This window comes from Oncorhynchus masou, chromosome 13, assembly GCF_036934945.1.
Source record: "Oncorhynchus masou masou isolate Uvic2021 chromosome 13, UVic_Omas_1.1, whole genome shotgun sequence".
NCBI classification, from domain to species: Eukaryota; Metazoa; Chordata; class Actinopteri; order Salmoniformes; family Salmonidae; genus Oncorhynchus; species Oncorhynchus masou.
This window is the reverse complement of record NC_088224.1, coordinates 16047645-16071669: the sequence shown is the minus strand read 5'-3', so window position 1 is coordinate 16071669 and position 24025 is coordinate 16047645. Positions and strand designations below refer to the sequence as shown.

Sequence of the window (24025 nt, the reverse complement as noted above, 5' to 3'; positions counted from 1 at the left end):
ATGTGGACACCAACGTTGCAGAGGTGGAAGAGAGATTCCTTTAACGAGTGTTTGCAATAATGCATTCCACTCAGTTTGTCTTACTCTCTTAAGGCAATTGTTCAATAAATCTTCTTTATACCCTCTTGTTTTGAATCGTTCACATAAATCTTTGGCATGCACCTCAAATGATAAACCAGAGTCACAAATGTGCCTAATGCCAAGGAGTTGGCTATATGGTCAACTACAGGCTGATCAAATCCACAAGTTTGCAATAGAGAAGTTTTGGAGGTAAATATGCCTTGGGCAGAGACGATATCGGACTAAAAACCAAAACCCGAGGCCGAGCGTCACCTTTGCCAGTGGCAGAACAGAGGCATGAGCCAGTTGCCTGCCTGTAAACAAGTCACACCACAGAGAATCCCCAGCTAGAACTCTGCCTACCACTTTCTTCTTTTGTTTCTTACATTCCAAGCCGTTAATCTTTCATGAGGAGATTATAGCGGGACCCTGGCTTCCCTGAGGGTACCTGGTAGGAGGCTGGCAATATCACTCACTGCATTATTCATATGGTACTTTTGTCCTCAGATGTTGCTTACAGAATGAATGAATCCTAAACCGTACGTGAGCTAATTGGAGAGGCATGGATGTTAAAACAATCCCATAAACCTTCCTGCTAATGCTGCATGATTAAACATGTAGATGACATTATAGAACAAGTTGTCTATACAGATTTTCTCTGTACATAAAAACCAAACAATGCATTGGTTACAACCTCAATAAGCTTGCATATCAAGGATAGAAAGAATCAGGAATACTGTACACAAGCATTGGTTCGGCTACATATTCATACATGCATGTATACACATCAGGGTTGGGTTCAATTCCATTTCAATTCAGCAATTTCCTCATCATTTTTTTTCTTCTATTTCCTAAATTGACTGGAATTGAAATCTAATTGAAATGTACTATCGCTGTACCGTTTACACCATCTGTATCCTCTGCATGTGTCAATAAACTTTTATCCGATGTAAAAAACACAATTTCAAATTTTGCTACATAAAACCGAATCAAGATGGTCGGTCACATATTAGCATTTTTCTAGCATAATGTTCAAAACATCTATAAGTGACTTTGTTGATCTTCAAAATCAATGATAGATACTTTTGGATGATTTGGACATAATGCGCAAAAAAATGCTAATATCGGTCCCATAGACTTCTTACAGGGTAAGGAAACCAATGTGTCATCTTGTCATTTAGGTGAACTATCCCTAAGCCTCCCTGTTGTCTGCTGGTAATGAAGGAAGAAAGCTGCCTTTTATGGAATTCCGTGATTGAAGGTTTTTATCTTAATGTCAGCCAAGTAAACAGTGTGCATTTTCATACAGGGTTTCAGGAACCAACATCTACACTACCTGTTGAACTAATCTTTGATTGATTTCTATCAGTCCAGATCCCTTTATAGTGTTTTAATATGATCATAAATCATTTAGTCCAGGGGCATTGTACAAATACAGTTTTAACTGGAAGTCCTGCTGACAACTAGGGCCACTACATTTCATATTCATATGTAAATGCTATGCCTACGATGAGTGACAGATGACACATGATGACACAATGTCACATCACTTCTCTGAATCCTTCTCCCTGGCTCTGTGGCGTCTAACTGTCTTACTCACGTGGAGCTGAGTGATGTTGGAGTTAGATTTGACAGGACACCAATCCCACGTCTCGTCCTCCAGAAACATCCGCAACTCCTCCAGGCGTGTCCTGGGAGGGTAGAGAGAAAGAGAGGGATGAAGAGAAAACAAAGAACAAAAGAAAGAAAGATGAAAAACAAAGAAAAGAAAGAGAAAGAGACAAGAAGAAGAGCGAAGTAGTCAGCGTTTGCCGATTAACGACCCGTTGCCATTTACTTTCTAGCACAAGGGCTCCTGTTCCAGATGAAATGCATGGACTCAAACAGAGCGGGGAAATGCCACAGTGGGCACGGAGGGCAGTTTGTAGAGGGAGAAAGGGCAGTCAATACTCTGCTGTGATCATTGAGGCACCAGACACCCCCCCCAACCTCCCCCTGCTTGTGAGACCCCCAACCTGGCGCCTCTCTCTTGGGGGTCAATACCAATTCATCCAAACGAAATGTCAGTGTAAACATCAAACATGACAGAGTCCTGGTCCCACAGCTTACAAGTGTTTGAATACATGGAACAACATATCTAACAACAGCGACCAGTTACAGGGATTATTACGAGGTGTTATGTTAGAAAAACAGTGTGCCAGATAAGTCAGTCATGTAACACCTTTTGTATTCAGAATAGGAGACTTGGTATTCAAGCACACACAGTGGACGGGGACTGCCGTCAGTGCACAAGACATACCCAATATCTAGAAGCAGCTCTTGAATCATTCTAAGTTATTGGTGGACAGAAAAAGTAGCTACAATGTCATATCCTCCGCTAAGCCCGGGGGGGGGGACAATATACACTACCAATCTAAAGTTTGGACACAACTACACATTCAAAGGTTTTTATTTATTTTTAACTATTTTATACATTGTAGAATAATAGTGAAGACATCAAAACTATGAAATAACACATATGGAATCATGTAGTAACCAAAAAATACTAATATACTTGTAATGTCCTTGTGCTCAGTTGCGCACCGGGGCCTCCCACTCCTCTTTCTTATCTGGTTAGAGACAGTTTGCTCTGTTATGTTCTATGAGTAGTACACAGCGTTGTACGAGATCTTCAGTTTCTTGGCAATTTCTCGCATGGAATAGCCTTCATTTCACAGAAGAAGAATAGACTGGCGAGTTTCAGAAGAAAGGTCTTTGTTTCTGGCCATTGTGAGCCTGCAATCGAACCCACAAATGCTGATGCTCCAGATACTCAACAGTCTAAAGAAGGCCAGTTTATTGCTTCTTTAATCAGACAACAGTTTTCAGCTGTGCTAACATAATTGCAAAAGGGTTTTCTAATGATTAATTAGCCTTTTAAAATTATAAACATGGATTAGCTAACATAACGTGCCATTGGAACACAGGAGTGATGGTTGCTGATAATGTGCCTCTGTAAGCCTATGTAGATATTCCATTAATAATCAGCCGGTTCCAGTTACAATAGTCATTTACAACATTAACAATGTCTACACTGTATTTCTGATCAATTTGATGTTATTTTAATGGACAAAAAAATTGATTTTCTTTAAAAAATAAGGACATTTCTAAGTGACCCCAAACACACACACATACATACATACATATATATATATATATATATATATATATATATATATATATAGGAATGGGCCTATATATAGGAATGGGCCAAAATACCAGCAACAGTGTGTGAAAACCTTGGGAAGACTTACAGAAAACGTTTGACCTCTGTCATTGCCAACAAAGGGTATATAACAAAGTATTGAGATAAACTTTTGTTATTGACCAAATACTTATTTTCCACCATAATTTGCAAATAAATTCATAAAAAATCCTACAATGTGATTTTCTGGAGAAAAAAAATCTCATTTTGTCTGTCATAGATGAGGTGTACCTATGGTGAAAATTACAGGCCTCTCTCATATTTTTAAGTGGGAGAACTTGCACAATTGGTGGCTGACTAAATACTTTTTTGCCCCACTGCTGGGGAGAAAAATAATTATGTAATCAGACCTGTGTTCAAACAGGGGAACATTCATATAATTTTGTCAAACATTCGCTAGCTAGGGGCGAGGTGCCTCACCTGTGATAGTTCTTGAAGTAGTTGACACTTTGACATTTAATGGACTCCTGTAGCAACTTACTGCCACAGAACTCTTCCCCCACTTGCATCAGCCTGATAGGGGGAGGGGGAGGGAAAGAGAGAGGGTAGAGAGAAAGATAGAGGGGGGTAGAGAAGGTAGAGAGAAAGAGAGAGGGGGGGTAGAGAAGGTAGAGAGAAAGAGAGAGGTGGGGTAGAGAAGGTAGAGAGAAAGAGAGAAAGAGAGAGGGGGGGTAGAGAGGGAGAGAAAGGGGTAGAGAGGGAGAGAAAGAGAGAGGGGGTAGAGAGGGAGAGAAAGAGAGAGAAAGAGAGAGGGGGGTAGAGAGGGAGAGAAAGAGAGAGAGGGGTAGAGAGGGAGAGAAAGAGAGAGAGAGGGGTAGAGAGGGAGAGAAAGAGAGAGAGAGGGGGTAGAGAGGGAGAGAAAGAAAGAGGGGGGGTAGAGAGGGAGAGAAAGAGAGAGGGGGGTAGAGGGAGAGAAAGAGAGGGGGGGTAGAGAGGGAGAGAAAGAGAGAGGGGGTAGAGAGGGAGAGAAAGAGAGAGGGGGTAGAGAGGGAGAGAAAGAGAGAGGGTAGAGAGAAAGAGAGAGGGGGGTAGAGAGGGAGAGAAAGAGAGAGGGGGTAGAGAGGGAGAGAAAGAGAGAGGGGGGTAGAGAGGGAGAGAAAGAGAGAGGGTGGAATAGAGGGAGAGAAAGAGAGAGGGGGGAAGAGAGGGAGAGAAAGAGAGGGGGTAGAGAGGGAGAGGGAGAGAAAGAGAGAGGGGGAAGAGAGGGAGAGAAAGAGAAGGGGGAAGAGAGGGAGAGAAAGAGAGGGGGGAAGAGAGGGAGAGAAAGAGAGGGGGAAGAGAGGGAGAGGGAGAGAGAGGGGGGAAGAGAGGGAGAAAAATAGGTAGAGGGGGAAAGAGATAAAAATGAGAAGCAATGCAAAATTAGATGGAAAGAACACAAAAGCGAGGGGAAAGGAAAAGCATCTACCAGCAGCTTCTGAATAGTTCAATGAACCCCATAGAGTTACTTCACAGCCATGTGGCCCAGAGACCGATCCCCAAGGAACCCCTATTCTCTATCCCCAATGGCCCGTAAGGACACAGCCGACCCAGAAACCCGATTCCTTAATTGACAAGCTTGTAAAGAGCCAAACTACAACTTTGTTCTGTTGGCGGAACAAGCAGATTAATTTATGTCCACGTAACTCCCTCTCCGCTCTGGTTGTGGTCCTTTTAAAACAAGGGGTTTCACATGGACTAGGGGGCAAAGCGGAGGGTTTAGGCTTTCGGTCCACCTTGTTCAAACCAATCACTGCTAATGAGGATGTGGTCCTAGAAATAGAATTCCTAGAACGGGGATCCCCATTCAAGTCAATGTTCTATGATGGGTGGGCCGGCGTTCATATTGAGTGTAGCCAATTCTATTTCATTCTATATACCTGCTGATAACATCCAGGACCACAATGAAGTCATCGTATTTGAAGTTGGATATGTCTGTCCCAAGCAGATAAGCTTTCACTTTCAGCTGGACTTCCTGAAGGGAGAAGGGGAGCAGAATACTTGTTAGAGAGAGATAATGGAAGAGGGAGAGAGAGATGAGAGAGAGGGGGGGAAGAGCGAGACGAGAGATGAATGGAAAAGAGCGAGAAACTAAAGGGTAATCTAGAGATGAATGGAAAAGAGAGAAAGTGAATGAGAGAGGGTAGAAATGAAAGAAAGCTTGTGTTCAGACCTGCCAGATTCGAGTGAGGCCATGTTCCAGCTTCTTCTTCACATAACTGTGGTCCACAACCGCGTCTGTGGCACCTGTCTCATCTGGGGACACAGATCACACACGGATTCATAAATACATCACACTTTAGTACCAGGCCTTATTCTCTCATCTGTTGTTGTGTTATTAATAGTGACTCATGATGTCAGTTGATCGTTCAGATGTTGCTGGGACTGACACTGGAACAGATTGGATTGGATTCACAGATGGCAAATTAAAATGTAATTGATATACAAAAATAGGGGCAAATGATGGTGTCCTTACAATAGGAGAGTTGAAAATAGAACCTCCGTCTTAATAGTACCAGTGATATCTCTGCTTCACAACCTCCATCTTAAGAACAGAAACATATTCCACCCCCACATCCTCGTAGCAGTAAGTGTCATCTTTGCTTTCCCATAGTCATACTAACAGGAATCTTCCAACCCCGTGCAAACAGTAAAGTTGGCATTCAACCACATTAGCCATCATGTTACTGATGAGCCCCACGGCCATACCCTCCTCATTGGCCTCAGTGTTTCCTCTGTAGGTGATGTGATGACAGGAACAGATCAGTGGAGAAAGACAGACGTTACAGCCATTGTCATGTTCTCAGTCAGACTTTGACACTAAAGAGGTCACAATGCCTTTCTCTGCCAGCCAGGCATCCAGCCAGCCTATCCCCAGGCATCACAACAGAGAGAGAAGAAGGGAAGGACAGAGGAGGGGGGAAACTGACTTAGATCTGAAGACTTGTTGTATATGAGGGAATGTTGCCTGTCCTCTGCAGTCAAGGCTGTGAGTAAGTGGCTGACTGCATGTAGTAGGTGGCTGACTGCATGTAGTAGGTGGCTGACTGCGTGTAGTAGGTGACTGACTGCGTGTAGTGGGTGGCTGACTGCGTGTAGTAGGTGACTGACTGCGTGTAGTAGGTGGCTGACTGCGTGTAGTAGGTGGCTGACTGCGTGTAGTAGGTGGCTGACTGCGTGTAGTAGGTGGCTGACTGCGTGTAGTGGTGGCTGACTGTGTGTAGTAGGTGGCTGACTGCGTGTAGTAGGTGACTGACTGTGTAGTAGGTGGCTGACTGCGTGTAGTAGGTGGCTGACTGCGTGTAGTGGGTGGCTGACTGCGTGTAGTAGGTGGCTGACTGCATGTAGTAGGTGGCTGACTGCGTGTAGTAGGTGGCTGACTGCGTGTAGTAGGTGACTGACTGCGTGTAGTAGGTGACTGACTGCGTGTAGTGGGTGGCTGACTGCGTGTAGTAGGTGACTGACTGCGTGTAGTAGGTGGCTGACTGCGTGTAGTAGGTGACTGACTACGTGTAGTAGGTGACTGACTGCGTGTAGTAGTTGGCTGACTGTGTGTAGTAGGTGGCTGACTGCGTGTAGTAGGTGACTGACTGTGTAGTAGTTGGCTGACTGTGTAGTAGTTGGCTGACTGTGTGTAGTAGGTGGCTGACTGCGTGTAGTGGGTGGCTGACTGCGTGTAGTAGGTGACTGACTGCGTGTAGTAGGTGACTGACTGCGTGTAGTAGGTGGCTGACTGCGTGTAGTAGGTGGCTGACTGCGTGTAGTAGGTGGCTGACTGCGTGTAGTAGGTGGCTGACTGTGTAGTAGGTGGCTGACTGCGTGTAGTAGGTGGCTGACTGCGTGTAGTGGGTGGCTGACTGCGTGTAGTGGGTGGCTGACTGCGTGTAGTAGGTGGCTGACTGCGTGTAGTAGGTGGCTGACTGCGTGTAGTGGGTGGCTGACTGCGTGTAGTAGGTGGCTGACTGCGTGTAGTAGGTGGCTGACTGCGTGTAGTAGGTGGCTGACTGCGTGTAGTGGGTGGCTGACAGTGAGGAAACTAGATGAATGAACTGTTCTGAGACACCACAAGAAGCCACATAGTGAGGAAACTCTAGATGACAGCGGAGCTGAGATTCACAATGTGTTTGTAATGGAGAGGAGGTCAGGCTCAGGACTGTCGCTCTGCATCTCCTAACTATCCCTCACACAGACGGAGAAGGAACACATGTTTTGATTATTTTACATAACGTGTTGAGGGTAAGCCTCCCGTTTGCATCCAAACAGTCCCTGTCATTAGTCAACCCTGTGTCTGCTGAGGAAAGTGATTTCATCTAAGCTTTGTCTCAAATGGCACCCGTGTGTGTGTGTCTGACATGGTGTGTATTGATGTGTGTGTGTCTGATATGGTGTGTATTGATGTGTGTGTGTGTCTGATATGTGTGTGTAATGATGTGTGTGTGTCTGATATGGTGTGTATTGATATGTGTGTGTCTGATGTTTATTTTTTATTTATTTTTTACCTTTATTTAACCAGGCAAGTCAGTTAAGAACAAATTCTTATTTTCAATGACGGCCTGGGAACATTGTGGGTTAACTGCCTGTTCAGGGGCAGAACAACAGATTTGTACCTTGTCAGCTCGGGGGTTTGAACTCGCAACCTTCCGGTTACTAGTCCAACGCTCTAACCACTAGGCCACCCTGTGTATTGATGTGTGTGTGTCTGATATGGTGTGTATTGATGTGTGTGTGTCTGATATGGTGTGTATTGATGTGTGTGTGTCTGATATGGTGTGTATTGATGTGTGTGTGTCTGACATGATGTATATTGATATGGTGTGTATTGATGTGTGTGTGTCTGATATGGTGTGTATTGATGTGTGTGTGTCTGACATGATGTATATTGATATGTGTGTGTCTGATATGGTGTGTATTGATGTGTGTGTGTCTGACATGATGTATATTGATATGTGTGTGTCTGATATGGTGTGTATTGATGTGTGTGTGTCTGACATGATGTATATTGATATGTGTGTGTCTGATATGGTGTGTATTGATGTGTGTGTGTCTGACATGATGTATATTGATATGTGTGTGTCTGATATGGTGTGTATTGATGTGTGTGTGTCTGACATGATGTATATTGATATGTGTGTGTCTGATATGGTGTGTATTGATGTGTGTGTGTCTGACATGATGTATATTGATGTGTGTGTGTCTGATATGGTGTGTATTGATGTGTGTGTGTCTGATATGGTGTGTATTGATGTGTGTGTGTATTGATGTGTGTGTGTCTGATATGGTGTGTATTGATGTGTGTGTGTCTGATATGGTGTGTATTGATGTGTGTGTGTCTGATATGGTGTGTATTGATGTGTGTGTGTCTGATATGGTGTGTATTGATGTGTGTGTGTCTGACATGATGTATATTGATATGTGTGTGTCTGATATGGTGTGTATTATTGGGAAAGGGATATACCTAGTCAATTATACAACTGAATGTATTCAACTGAAATGTGTCTTCCACATTTAACCCCCTCTGAATCAGAGAGGTGCTGGAGGCTGCCTTAATGGACATCCAGGTCATCAGCGCCCGGGGAACAGTGGGTTAACTGCCTTGCTCAGGGAGAGATTTTTACCTTGTCAGCTTGGGAATTCGATCCAGGAACCTTTCGGTTACTGGCCTAATGCTCCTACCTGCCGGGCTCACTGCCGCATCAGTGTGCGTGTTTGATATGGTATTGATGTGTGTACATTAAGCAGTGAAGGACGAAGTTGGTCTGTGCCTGATTGGCTACAGTACATGCATCTCAAGAGGAAGTATAAAACATGGAGTATTTGGAGGATCAACATTGAATTCCACTGACAGAAAGTGGTTGAGCTTGAGATGACCTTGAACTTTGTGGGAGAGGTCTGAGTGAGGTCACTTCCAACCCCTACAGTTCTAAAGGGCAATTTCATCACAGAACCGCAGCAGTAGGGAAAATGCACCCAAACACAGCAAGGATACATGGAGAAGAAAAAGACCTTGCTGGCAGGAAGTTAACTTCAGCCTGAGACAAGGTACCTCAAAAGGCTAAACTACGTATTTTGTACCAGCAGCATAAGGTTTGAACACTCCACCACTACCCTCCTTAGAGACCACTGACATGGATCAAAAAGCGAAGAAAAACTAAAGGGTAATCTAGATGAAGACATAGGTTGGACAGGCTTTGTCTTTTGGAGTGACATCCCTACTTATTGGAATCCCTAGCTATAGAAAGTGGGAAATATTCAGGTATGTGATACGTATGCAATATAATCCAGGGATTAAGAAACAGGGCATAAGAGGGCTTCATTCATACAGAAAAGGTGATACCTGCCAGTCGGTAAAGACATCTCCCAGGCCATCCCAGAATAGAACATCTGAGTTGTGCTAATTATGTTTCGAACAGAGGAAAACGGACTGAACGCCACCGAAAAATTGCCAAAGACTCCAGCCACTCGAGACATGGACTGTTCTCCATGCTCCCGTATGGCAGGTGGAACCGGCGCATAAAGGCTCAGAACAACAGACTTCTAAACGGCTTCTATACCCTGGCCATAAGACTGTTAAATGCCGAACAACTACTGCTCCCCCCCACACACCTGCTAAAATGATTATTGATTAAATGTATTATTACCACTACGCTGCTGTTCATTGATTATTGATTACAATTACCATTAGTATCTGTCTATTCTCTCCTGGTACTGGCCACTATTACTCCTGTTCACATGTAAAGTATACACTGAGTATACAAAACATTAGGAAGATCTGCTCTTTCCATGATATAGACCGGCCAGGTGAATCCAGATGAAAACCATGATCCCTTATTGATGTCTTAAATCCACTTCAATCAGTGTAGATGAAGGGGAGACAGGTTCAAATTCTTAAAGAGTCTATTGACGCACCTGCGCGTCAATCTAAGTTTATCTGTCAATCTGTCAATTTAAGCTAGAGATATATTTTTGCATTGGATGCATCTCAATCCACTGTCTTTTTGCATTGGATGCATCTCAATCCACTGTATCTATGTCGGCCTTCCGCACCTGAGGTGAAAGGTGACAGAGCAAGAGCAGTGTTTGTCAGACCACGATCAGTCTTTTCACGAAAACGTCTGTAGCGTCCAAACAGTTTGGCCTAGAAACTAATATGACTCCACTGTGGAAAGGGGAGACTCTCATGAACACGATGGCACTCTCTGTTTTGCTTTGACCCCCACAAGTGCCACAAGACTCCTCTGAATGTAACCCATGCAAATAAATAAAGTATGGAGGTAGTTCTGAGCCAACAAAAATAAGGGGGTAAATGTGTTCTAAGAAAAACAAGAATATTTCCTGAGATTTCTTATATCTCCTAGATATAGGACAGACACTTCAACACTTTATTCCTTATGAGTGAGGAACTGCATCTCAGTGCAAGAGGCGTCATTACAGTCCCTGGTTCGAATACAGGCTGTATCACATCCGGCCGTGATTGTGAGTCCCATAGGGCAGCGCACAATTGGCCCAGCGCCGTCCGGGTCTGGCCGGTGTAGGCCGTCATTGTAAATAAGAATTTGTTCTTAACCGACTTGCCGAGTTAAACGTAAAAAAAATCTATGTGTTATTCAATGCGTTTCTATGGGCTATAGTAGTTGGCCAAATTCAATATTTCCCCCAAAATTTTTTTATCCCTCCATATGTTAGCTTAGTGGTACACCCCTGTTCTGAGAGCAAAAGGGGTCCCCAATGTTTAGTACACTGTGTATATTACCACAAGTATAAAACCATCAGTATTTACAGTGCCTTGCGAAAGTATTCGGCCCCCTTGAACTTTGCGACCTTTTGCCACATTTCAGGCTTCAAACATAAAGATATAAAACTGTATTTTTTGTGAAGAATCAACAACAAGTGGGACACAATCATGAAGTGGAACGACATTTATTGGATATTTCAAACTTTTTTAACAAATCGAAAACTGAAAAATTGAGCGTGCAAAATTATTCAGCCCCCTTAAGTTAATATTTGTAGCGCCACCTTTTGCTGCGATTACAGTTCTAAGTCGCTTGAGTTATGTCTCTATCAGTTTTGCACATCGAGAGACTGAAATTTTTTCCCATTTCTCCTTGCAAAACAGCTCGAGCTCAGTGAGGTTGGATGGAGAGCATTTGTGAACAGCAGTTTTCAGTTCTTTCCACAGATTCTCGATTGGATTCTGGTCTGGACTTTGACTTGGCCATTCTAACACCTGGATATGTTTATTTTTGAACCATTCCATTGTAGATTTTGCTTTATGTTTTGGATCATTGTCTTGTTGGAAGACAACTCTCCGTCCCAAGTCTCAGGTCTTTTGCAGACTCCATCAGGTTTTCTTCCAGAATGGTCCTGTATTTGGTTCCATCCATCTTCCCATCAATTTTAACCATCTTCCCTGTCCCTGCTGAAGAAAAGCAGGCCCAAACCATGATGCTGCCACCACCATGTTTGACAGTGGGTATGGGTGTTCAGGGTGATGAGCTGTGTTGCTTTTACGCCAAACATAACGTTTTGCATTGTTGCCAAAAAGTTGTTGCCAAAATTTTGGTTTCATCTGACCAGAACACCTTCTTCCACATGTTTGGTGTGTCTCCCAGGTGGCTTGTGGCAAACTTTAAACAACACTTTTTATGGATATCTTTAAGAAATGGCTTTCTTCTTGCCACTCTTCCATAAAGGCCAGATTTGTGCAATATACGACTGATTGTTGTCCTATGGACAGTCTCCCACCTCAGCTGTAGATCTCTGCAGTTCATCCAGAGTGATCATGGGCCTCTTGGCTGCATCCCTGATCAGTCTTCTCCTTGTATGAGCTGAAAGTTTAGAGGGACGGCCAGGTCTTGGTAGGTTTGCAGTGGTCTAATACTCCTTCCATTTCAATATTATCGCTTGCACAGTGCTCCTTGGGATGTTTAAAGCTTGGGAAATCTTTTTGTGTCCAAATCCGGCTTTAAACTTCTTCACAACAGTATCTCGGACCTGCCAGGTGTGTTCCTTGTTCTTCATGATGCTCTCTGCGCTTTTAACGGACCTCTGAGACTATCACAGTGCAGGTGCATTTATACGGAGACTTGATTTACACACAGGTGGATTGTATTTATCATCATTAGTCATTTAGGTCAACATTGGATCATTCAGAGATCCTCACTGAACTTCTGGAGAGAGTTTGCTGCACTGAAAGTAAAGGGGCTGAATAATTTTGCACGCCCAATTTTTCAGTTTTTGATTTGTTAAAAAAGTTTGAAATATCCAATAAATGTCGTTCCACTTCATGATTGTGTCCCACTTGTTGTTGATTCTTCACAAAAAAATACAGTTTTATATCTTTATGTTTGAAGCCTGAAATGTGGCAAAAGGTCGCAAAGTTCAAGGGGGCCGAATACTTTCGCAAGGCACTGTATATACTCGTGCTACCAGTCACTTTCCAGCCCTGTTTACATGTATATCCACCTATCACACACACGCCACCATGCACCCACCCGTCACTGTTAATTATTATTATTATTATTTATCCTGCTACCAGTCAATTTCTCCTAATCCCCCTCCTACATTTCCATATCTACCTCAAACTACTCCAGTATCCCTGCACATTGTAAATGTGGTATTAGCACGGACCCTGTATATAGCTTCCTCTTTTATTTATTATATCTTCTTTATTATATATAATTTACTATGAGTTATTATTTAGATATTGATTTATGCACTGTTGGGGTTAGAGCTTGCAAGTTAAGCATTTTACTGTACTTGTGTCCCGTCCTGACCTTAGTTCCTTTTTTATGTCTCTATTTGGTTTGGTCAGGGTGTGAGTTGGGTGGGCAATCTATGTTCTTTATTTCTATGTTTTGTGTTTCTATGTGTTGGCTGGGTATGGTTCTCAATCAGGGACAGCTGTCTATCGTTGTCTCTGATAAGGAATCATACTTAGGCAGCCTGTTTTGCCACCTTAGGTTGTGGGATGTTGTTTTTTGTTAGCTCTGTGTAGCCTTCAGAATGTGACGGTCGTTGTGCTTGTGTTGTTTTGTTTGGTGTTCGGATTAAATAAAGAATCATGAACATGTACCACGCTGCACCTTGGTCCATTTCGTCCGACGAGCGTGACACCCCTGCCCTTCTTCTTCCCAGAGAGATATTTGTTCCTGTCTGCGAGATGAACTGAGGACCCATCTGGCTGTACAGACTCAGGCAGTATATCCCTAGAGAGCCATGCTTCCGTGAAACAGACTGTTACAATCCCTAATGTCTCTTTGGAAGGAAATACTCCCTCTGAGCTCATCAACTTTATTATTCAGTAACTGAACATTAGCGAGTAATATACTCGGAAGCGGTGGGTGGTGTGCGCACCTCCTGAGTCGAACTAGAAGTCCACTCAGAGTACTTTTTTTCCACCAACGGTGTTTAGGATCAGCCTCTGGAATCAGTTCAATTGCCCTGGGGGGTACGAACAAAGGATCAGACTATTATTCCTGCTCGTAATGCTGGTAATGCTGGTGAGTTACCACCGCTCTGATATCCAAAAGTTCTACTTGGCTGTATGTCATAACGCAAATAAATTCCTGGACTAATAATTTAAGATATAACACATAAAAATCAAAATAAAATCAAAGTTTCCTAAGAGATAGAACCACGGCAGCTCTATTCATCAGCTCCATTTTTGTTTTCAAACTAGAGATTTCGTGGCTAATTGAGGTAAGATAATAATTCTGCTCAGAATATGCGTGTATAACCTACACATTGACACATCCAGCCCAAAGCGGAAGATTTAGAAAATACAAAGTTCCAGAGCTTGTCTTTAACAAGTGAGCAAGAAGGGAGATTAGCTCTTCTGGCTGTCTGGGAAATGTAGAGAAAAGGTTAATGCTACTAATGGGAACAGGGGAGGGAGGAAAGAGGAGAGGAGCCCGATGAGGAGGGTGATGTAACCGTGCAAAGACTTAAATGGTTAGATAAAGTAGTTCTAGGTTACTTTCTATCCAGGTTGGGCCTCAGTTTGACACGAGCATAATATGAATTAATATAGTGATAGAAGTCATTGCAATGTTCTCCAGAAAAATATCACAGCAGGGTCAAATCAGTTAAACTTGGACAAGGAAAAATCTGGGAAGTGAGTGAGGTGTGATGAAACAGCATCCAGGGGCTTTCATTGTGTTACTGTTACACATTTCAAAATTGTAAACAGATATCCTCCCCCGACAACGGAAAGGAAGGATGCCAGAAAACAACCAGCCAACGTCTCACAGACTACAGCACAAAGTTCCAAGATGTAGTTTCGCCAAGTAATTCAACAAGATAAAACTGTGACAAGGAGCCTTGAGAAACCTGGACGGTCTCCAGTCAAATCTTAGCCAGCCAAAATGTCATTTAAACACCCATTTAAAACGAATGAATTACTTGTTATTTAAGCAATAAGGCACGGGGGTGTGGTATACGGCCAATATACCACGGCTAAGGGCTGTTCTTAAGCACGACGCAACGCGGAGTGCCTGGACACAGCCCATAGCCATTGTATGGTGACCATATACAACAAATTCCAGAGATTCCTTATTGCTGTTATAAACTGGTTACCAATGTAATTAGAGCAGTAAAATGCCATTTTTTGTCATACCCGTGAAATACAGTCTAATATACCATGGCTGTCAGTCAGTCAGCTTTCAGGGCCCGAACCACCCAGTTTATAATTCATCTTTTGACCTGGCAACCACATTTACCTCATCATCATGTTGGAAGCCACGAAGATGACGTTGAAGTGTGAAAACACACAACAAAGCTGGTCACAGGCCAGGGAAAGCAATTTACCTGCTGATAGGCCCGGCAAATGAAGGAGAGAAGCCGCCTTAACAAATACAGAGGTTAGTAGCAGAGGCAATGGAAGGCAATGGGAGGCGTAATTGTCCATTTTCGCCCCAGGGATTGCTGTATTATTTAATGTCTCAGACACACATAATTAGCCAAGCAATCATGTACATGAAAATGCCTAAATGATCAGGATCAGAAGGAACTGGTGTAGCTACGTATCAATGACGGCATCTGTTACACTAACTATGGAGTCACTTTTGGTCTGAATCAAGGAAGGCAGTTGTCCAAGTTCGGCCTTAATATATCATAGTCACACCAAGAAATAACACAAAAAAACAGGACATGTTGTGAGAAATCCTATGCTACTAAGACATTTAAAAAATATATATATTTTACCTTTATTTAACGAGGCAAGTCAGTTAAAGAACAAATTCTTATTTTCAGTGACGGCCTAGGAACAGTGGGCTAACTGCCTTGGTCTGGGGCAGAACGACAGATTTTTACCTTGTCAGCTCGGGGATTCAATCTTGCAAGCTTTCGGTTAATAGTCCAACGCTCTAACCACTAGGCTACTTGTCGCCATATCATAAGCCAATCACAAATGACCGTGAAAAAACCCAACTTGTTCACCAACAGCAAACGTTACTAGTTCATCGATCTTGATTTCAATTTATGTTGGTTTCATCTTAGAATGAGGCGAAGCTGTACCCGTGTCAAGGCCCCCTCTGTCCTGGATTGAGTGTATGTTTAGCGTGGAAGTTCTAAGCGAAAGGTCAATATGAAGGGTTCCAGTCAGTGCTGTGAGCTTGTAACCAATCCACTAACATCAGCCATTTATCCTCTCACCACCGAGGACCTGTCCGAGCTGATCGAATATGACACTGGGTGAGCTAAGGCTGCAAATTCAATTTGGCAAGATGGGAGGGAACCCTTCGCCCATGTTCAATTCAGAAACAACTTCCCTTTATTGAGTGGTGACAATAATTACTGATACATCATGGTGACAGGTCCATTATAGCAGCTGTGGTGACGCTCCGTGGAGGTGATGCAGGCTGCGTACCGAATGACACCCTATTCCCTGAATAGGGGCTCTGGTTAAAAGCAGGGCACTTTATCTGGAATAAGGTGCCACTTGGGATGCATACGCAGCGTTGCTGCCGTCAAGGGACCTTTAAATTATTTTCTCCAATGACAGAGAGGAGCCTGGCGGTCATGCAGGGCGCCCGGTAGAACGTGTTGGGGACAAGGACACACCGCACAGTCTGACAAATTAAGGCCAGCATGTGAATCACTCTTCTTAAGGCTTTGGTATACACAGAGATGTATACCCACTTATAAGAACACACAAACCGAATACACACTCACGCACCAAACACACACACACACACACACACACACACACACACACACACACACACACACACACACACACACACACACACACACACACACACACACACACACACACACACCCTTTACATAGAGGAAGGGTGAAAGCGTATGCAGAGTGAGGACACCTTCACTTAGAGGGTAGTAGAGGACAGCCAATCACACCCACTGATATGACAGCACCTCTTGATGGATGGCCCCGCCTCCTCTGATTAGCACTGAATGTTCCTTCACCCACAGAACAAGGAGATATGCTTAACTAAGGTTTGGAAGCTGGAGACTTGAAGGACGCGTTCCAAACGGAAACCTATTCCCTATTTAGTACACTACACAGGGAATAGGACGCCATTTGGATCTCAGCCGAAGTCTCACCGGCACCAGTGATCAGGGGATAAAGGCATTACCGTGGTCCTATTCGTCATCGCCCATTTTCTTAATCAATCCAATGAACTGAAGGGGGAAATGAAACCCCTTTTCCACGGAGAAAGGACAAGTTCCGCATCTGAGCCAAAACTACTATTGATTGAAAAAGTATTTGAAAATGCAAACTAATAGGAAGGAACAGAAAACTTTGCTAAATGATACAACTGAAACTTTATCGCCATTGAAACAGAGCCAATGGTTGTTTGTCCCAGACTTGGATACCTTAGTAAGGTGATAGTAGTGATGACAAGCTGGCAGTTTCTTGCTTATCCCAACATACACTCATCTTGGACTGCCTTTGTGGTCTCAAATGATCTAGCTACCTGCATCTCTCTGGCTCATAGTTATACACACTACCAGTCAAAAGTTTGGACACCTACTCATTCAAGGGTTTTTCTTTATTTGTTCTATTTTATACATTGTAGAATAATAATGAAGACATCAGAACTATGAAATAACACTTGGAATAATGTAGTAATGAAGATAGTGTTAAACAAATCCAAATGTGTTTTAGATTCTTCAAAGTAGTCACCCTTTACCTTGACGACATCTTTGCACACTCTTGGCATTCTTTCAACCAGCTTCACCTGGAATCCTTTTCCAACAGTCTTGAAGGAGCTCCCACATATGCTGAACACTCGTTGGCTGATTTTCCTTCACTGTGCGGTCCAACTCATCCCAAACTATCTCAATTGGGTTGAGGTTGACTGATTGTGGACGCCAGGTCATCTGATGCAGCACTAAATCACTCTCCAAGTGCGACTGAAATGTTCCGGATTGACTGACCTTCATGTCTTTAAAGTAATGATGGACTGTCATTTCTCTTTGCTTATTTGAGCTGTTCTTGCCATAATATGGACTTGGTCTTTTACCAAATTTGGCTATCTTCTGCATCTTTTGTATACCACCCCTATCTTGTCACAACACAACTGATTGGCTCAAACGCATTGAGAAGGAAATAAATTCCACAAATTAACTCTTAACAAGGCACACATGTTAATTGAAATGCATTCCAGGTGACTACCTCATGAAGCTGGTTGAGAGAATGCCAAGAGTGTGCAATGCTGTCATCAAGGCAAAGGGTGGCTACTTTGAATGAATACCCGAATATAAAATATTTGAGTAGGTGTATATATAAATACACCTTCTGCCTTTTCAGCAGATAGGCCATTAGCTTAGCTGCCTTGTAATAACATGTAAATCTCTCTGAGCGATTCACTATGGCCTGTTTTGGAGACCATAGCAGTATTGCACTTGATAACCCTGTTTGATTGTGATGGGGGGGGTTGGGTTTCTCAGAAAAGTAGAACACGCCAAACGTCATTCATTTGATCTAATCTAAATATCATGTAAACAATGCGTGGTCCTCCCTGTGGCTGTACGGAATCATCCTTAATAAATACATGAATAATACATCATTAACTCCTAACAGGGGGTGAGCACTGAGGGACATGATGTTGTCTGTAGTTAGGATAAATACATACATATTTTTCTCTTACAAATATCAATCAAAACAGCACTTAAATTGAAATTAACATGATAATGGAATGGAAATGTACTGTATATTTACAGGTTTAAATATCACAGTTTATCTCCATTTATCTCCATCGTGTGGATCTAATCATCTAATCATTAGATTAATCATTAGAAACATTAGATTCAAGAGGTCTTTGGAGGGCTCGGTGACTTTTCAAAGTCAGCAGTGTGTTGGCGTCAACAAAGCACAAGCACCTATCACTTTCAGGCTTGGTTGGTTCAATGACCTTCTACATGGACAGCCTGAAAGAGGGAGAGCCACTGAAGCAACACTAGAAAACAAATTCCACTTGACTATCAACACACTGGTAAGTGCGGCGACAAATTCAACCTCAATTACCCATACCATCACGCCAATGTGTGCTGTGTGGGCTGTGCAAATGCAGCGCTGCGCATTCACAACCATTTTCGTTATATGAGGTGGGCAGACGAGAAGGCAGTACCGTAGCTCTGCTCTCTACAAAGGGCAAATGCAATACTTACAAATCCATCAATCGCTGTGATCAGGGGATAAGGCATCATGGTCCTACTCGTCATTGCCCATTTCCTTAATTAATCCAACATACAGAAGGAGGAAATGAAATGCCTTTTCCACAGAGAAAGGACAAGTTCTGCATATGAGTGAAAGCTACTGCTGATTGACAAAGTATTTGAAAAGGCAAACTAAGAATAGGAAGAAATTGTCACGCGTGCTCCCACGTGAAAGTCAACTCCCCTTTCTTTTTTATATATTTCTGTACACAATCAGCTTAAATTGATTTAGGGGGGGCTAATAAAAAGTGTCTAGCTTCTAAGAACTACTAGAGGACGAGGGAAACTACGGCAGCAGAAATGCAAGACGAACTGTACAACGTGAAGGTGAAGGCGGCTAAAGAAGTGATCTTTATTATATGGAATGTTCCAGGCGTTTAGGTGTAATAAGCCTAAGGGAATCAGGGCTTTAGGTGTATTAAGCCTAAGGGAATCAGGGCTTTAGGTGTAATAAGCCTAAGGGAATCAGGGCTTTAGGTGTAATAAGCCTAAGGGAATCAGGGCTTTAGGTGTATTAAGCCTAAGGGAATCAGGGCTTTAGGTGTAATAAGCCTAAGGGAATCAGGGCTTTAGGTGTAATAAGCCTAAGGGAATCAGGGCTTTAGGTGTATTAAGCCTAAGGGAAGCAGGGCTTTAGGTGTAATAAGCCTAAGGGAATCGGGGCTTTAGGTGTAATAAGCCTAAGGGAATGAGGGCTTTAGGTGTATTAAGCCTAAGGGAATCAGGGCTTTAGGTGTATTAAGCCTAAGGGAATCAGGGCTTTAGGTGTAATAAGCCTAAGGGAATCAGGGCTTTAGGTGTAATAAGCCTAAGGGAATCAGGGCTTTAGGTGTATTAAGCCTAAGGGAATCAGGGCTTTAGATGTGTTAAGAATAAGGGAATCAGGGCTTTATGTGTGTTAAGAATAAGGGAATCAGGGCTTTAGGTGTATTAAGCCTAAGGGAATCAGGGCTTTAGGTGTGTTAAGAATAAGGGTCATCTACAGGTCATCTACAAGTCCATGCTAGGTAAAGCTCTGCCTTATCTCAGTTCATTGGTCACGATGGCAACACCCACCCGTAGCACGCGCTCCAGCAGGTGTATCTCACTGATCATACCTAAAGCCAACGCCTCATTTGGCCGCCTTTCGTTCCAGTTCTCTGCTGCCTGTGACTGGAACGAATTGCAAAAATCACTGAAGTTGGAGACTTTTATCTCCCTCACCAACTTCAAACATCTGCTATCTGAGAAGCTAACCGATCGCTGCAGCTGTACATAGCCTATCGGTAAATAGCCCACCCAATTTTACCTACCTCATCTCCATACTGTTTTTATTTATTTACTTTTCTGCTCTTTTGCACACCAATATCTCTACCTGTACATGACCATCTGATCATTTATCACCCCAGTGTTAATCTGCAAAATTGTAATTATACGCCTACCTCCTCATGCCTTTTGCACACAATGTATATAGACTCCCCTTTTTCTTTTTCTTTTCTTTTTCTTCTACTCTGTTATTGACTTGTTGATTGTTTACTCCGTGTGTAACTCTGTGTTGTCTGTTTACACTGCTATGCTTTATCTTGGCCAGGTCGCAGTTGCAAATGAGAACTTGTTCTCAACTAGCCTACCTGGTTAAATAAAGGTGAAATAAAAATGAAAAATAAAATAAAAGGGAATCAGGGCTATAGAAGTACGAGAGGTTAGAGGGTGGACAGTGAATAAGGGCTTTAGTGGTTGCTTGCCTGAATTAAAGGGCAGGGGACCGTGCAACACCGAATTAAAGGGGAGGGGCTATTGGTCAGCCAAAGGCCTTGTGTTGTGCTGAATTAAGGGGATGGGCTAGATATTGGTGGGACAGGTGTACCTGTGGCGGTTGCAGTCCTCCTTGTCACGCTCCTCGAGCCACTGCATGGTCCGGAGATAGCTGAGCATCACCTCCCATAATGTCTTGCACAGGTCGCTCAGGCAGGGGAAGTAGCTGTCTGGAGTGATGTGCTGCGGATGAGACAGAAAAGATGGAGACAAAAATGGAAAAAGAGAGTGGGAGGGAGGGAGGGAGAGATTAAGGGGGAGAGAAAAAGAGAGTGGGAGAGAAAGAGAGTTGTTCGATACACTTCCTGTTTTTTCTTCCTGTGAGGTCACAATGAAGAAATTATGTAATTGCCAGACATCAATTATTAGCCCAGCACCTAAAGATGTACGTATGCTCACAACCATTTCTGTGGAGTTATTTTTGACCACAGGAATTGATGTGTAGCCTATAAGGGTGGGTTTGGTTAACACCCAAACAGCCAGAGGCCAGAAAAGGATGAAATATGCCACTGAACGTAATTGACCACAAATTTCTACTGATCATCCATAATCAAGGAGAACTTTGATATATAACCGTCCAAATAACAGTCATTTACAGCAGAGAAATGTTGATGTCTGGCGGAAACTCTTCTCCTATCCATCCTGTTGGTCTTGCTAAAGCCTGATTTGTAGCCTTCCAGTTGACATTCAAGGACTCACATCTGAGGAGTAACTTCATCTCAGTGCTCCTTTAATCAGTCAGTAGCCTAATGAATAGACCTCACCAAAGAGAACTGTGGAACAGCTAACTGTCATCCCAGAAGATGTCATTCAAATTAGGATGGGGTTGTATGTGAAGAGGTAGGCTACTGGCAGACAGGCAGGTAGACAGGCGCTTATCTTCAAACCGACTTGCAGCCAGAGAGAACAGGCTGTGTTTTTTTATTTTTCTGACCCACAGACACCGATGGTTCAGTAATGAACCTGAAACTATTACATTGACGACAACGTCGAACACTATTAAATTCCTTGTGCCTGACCCCAAAAACATAAAAGTCCAAAGAAATGTATTATATTGTACATAGACCTTTAGTAGGTCCATCAAAACATGACCTGCCTCTTGTGGCACAATTTCAGTCACAAAGCAATCTAGTAATACTTTTTGGCCAACCTCAACATAGCAGCTAGCATCGTCATAACTCTCTATGGCTGGCATTGTGAGGCTCGCCCCATCAAGCCCAGCGGTGCACAGAGCTCCGAGGCTACATACCTCGTGGCCTGACACAGATCAAGCCCAGCGGTGCACAGAGCTCCGAGGCTACATACCTCGTGGCCTGACACAGATCAAGCCCAGCAGTGCACAGAGCTCCGAGGCTACATACCTCATGGCCTGACACAGATCAAGGAATATTTCTCCAGCCATAGTTTTCAACACCGACAGAGACTATAGAGTCATCATTGCATTCTGAAAGGAGTCTGCTGCCGCTCACCAGAAGCTCTATGCTGCCAATTGTTTTAAACATAGCTCCGCGTGTGAAACCTTCTGTTCCCTCTACCAGGCAGCTGTAAATAACGACAGCAAGCCACGCACACCAGGACTTTCTGCAGGGGCAAACAGTGCATAGCAACACTGACCCTGGCTGTGGGAAAGCTAACAGGAGCGAAGGGTTACGGATCAATTTATGTATTGCAGACGTCTCTCTTTCCCCTCTCAGAGTATACCGCCAGCCTGTAAATTAGAGGAAGCCAGGGTTCAGGCTGCCAGACCCACCCGGCTGCCAGACCCACCCGGCTGCCAAACTCTTTCTCCGAGTGCCTCTGGGTGAGAGAATTCACAATCGCAAACAGCGAGTCGAGTGAATGATATCATTCAGTGACCCCACCCCATGAGTTTGGTTAAATGTTTAAAAAAAAATACAAAAATGTTGAAACCGGGGGGAAGGTAATACTAACATAGAGCCCTCTGAGCCTCCTGACTGGCATAGCGGTCCGATCCCGGTCTGTGTCGCAGTCAGACGTAACCCGGGAAACCCATGAGGCAGTGCACAATTGGCCCAGCGTCGTCCGGGTTAGGGGAATGTTTGGCCGGCCGGGATGTCCTTGTCCCATCGCGCTCTAGCGACTCCTGTGGTGCGCCGGGCACATGCACGCTGACACGGTTGCCAGTTGGACGGTGTTTCCTCCTACACATTGGTGCGGCTTCATGTTTTGCATGACTTGACCCGACCAGGGTCTGTAGTAACACCTCTTGCACTGAGATGCAGTGCCTTAGACTGCTGCGCCACTCGGGAGCCCCATCTCATCCAAAAGATATTCTATTGGGTTTTATCAGCAACAAAGTTCAGATATGCTATGGTGTTCATTGCTCAATTGGTTTCAAAGGACCAAATGTGCATCCCCAATCCAGTACACCACTACCACCAGCCTGTACCGTTGACACCAGGCAGGATGGGGCCATGGACTCATGCTGTTTACACCAAATCCTGACTCTGCCATCAGAATGACACAATAGGAACTGGGATTCGATGTACAAGGCAATGTTTTTCCACTCCTCATTTGTCCAGTGTTGGTGATGGCGTGCCCACTGGAGTCACTTGTTTTTAACTGATGGAACCAGGTGTGGTCTTCTGCTGCAATAGCCCATCCGTGACAAAGACCAACTAGTTGTGCGTTTCGAGATGCCGTTCTGCACACCACAGTTGTACTGTACCGCTATTTGTCTGTATGTGGCCAGTCTGTTAGCTTGCACGATTGTCAGTAATCCACAGACATTGTAGTGTGTGAATAGCCCAGAAGGCCAGCCGTTTCTAAGATACTGGATGTAGCTCGCCTTGCACCGATGATCAAACCACAAGCAAAGAGGCTTAGGTCACTCGTTTTGCCCATTCTAACATTCAATCGAACATTAACTGAATGCCTCGATGCCCGTCTGCCTGCTTTATATAGCAAGCCACGAACATGTGACTAGGACTGTGGCGGTTATTACATTTTGTCAGACAGTTACTGTCATGCAAAAGACTGCTGGTCTCACGGTAATTGACCGTTAATTAACAAACAGGTTTAGAACCTTTAGGCATCCAAGCATACAAGATGCATACAAGCCACTGACTTGTGCCTTGGCAACGTCTACTGTACATTTAAAAAGTCTCATAAATAATGAGATCAATCAATTGAATGTAGACCATCACAATAAATCCAATATTTATTTTAGTCAGGTCTAAAGAAACATTATGATACAAAGAAGAACAGAACAACCTATGAGTTGGCCTACTGTATGTTATTTGA

General features: G+C 43.6%; 1 pseudogene; it reads right to left on the bottom strand.

Annotated features, from left to right (window-relative positions):
- Positions 1 to 24025, bottom strand: part of LOC135551356 (syndetin-like) — a 232573-nt pseudogene that overhangs the window by 144297 nt on the left and 64251 nt on the right.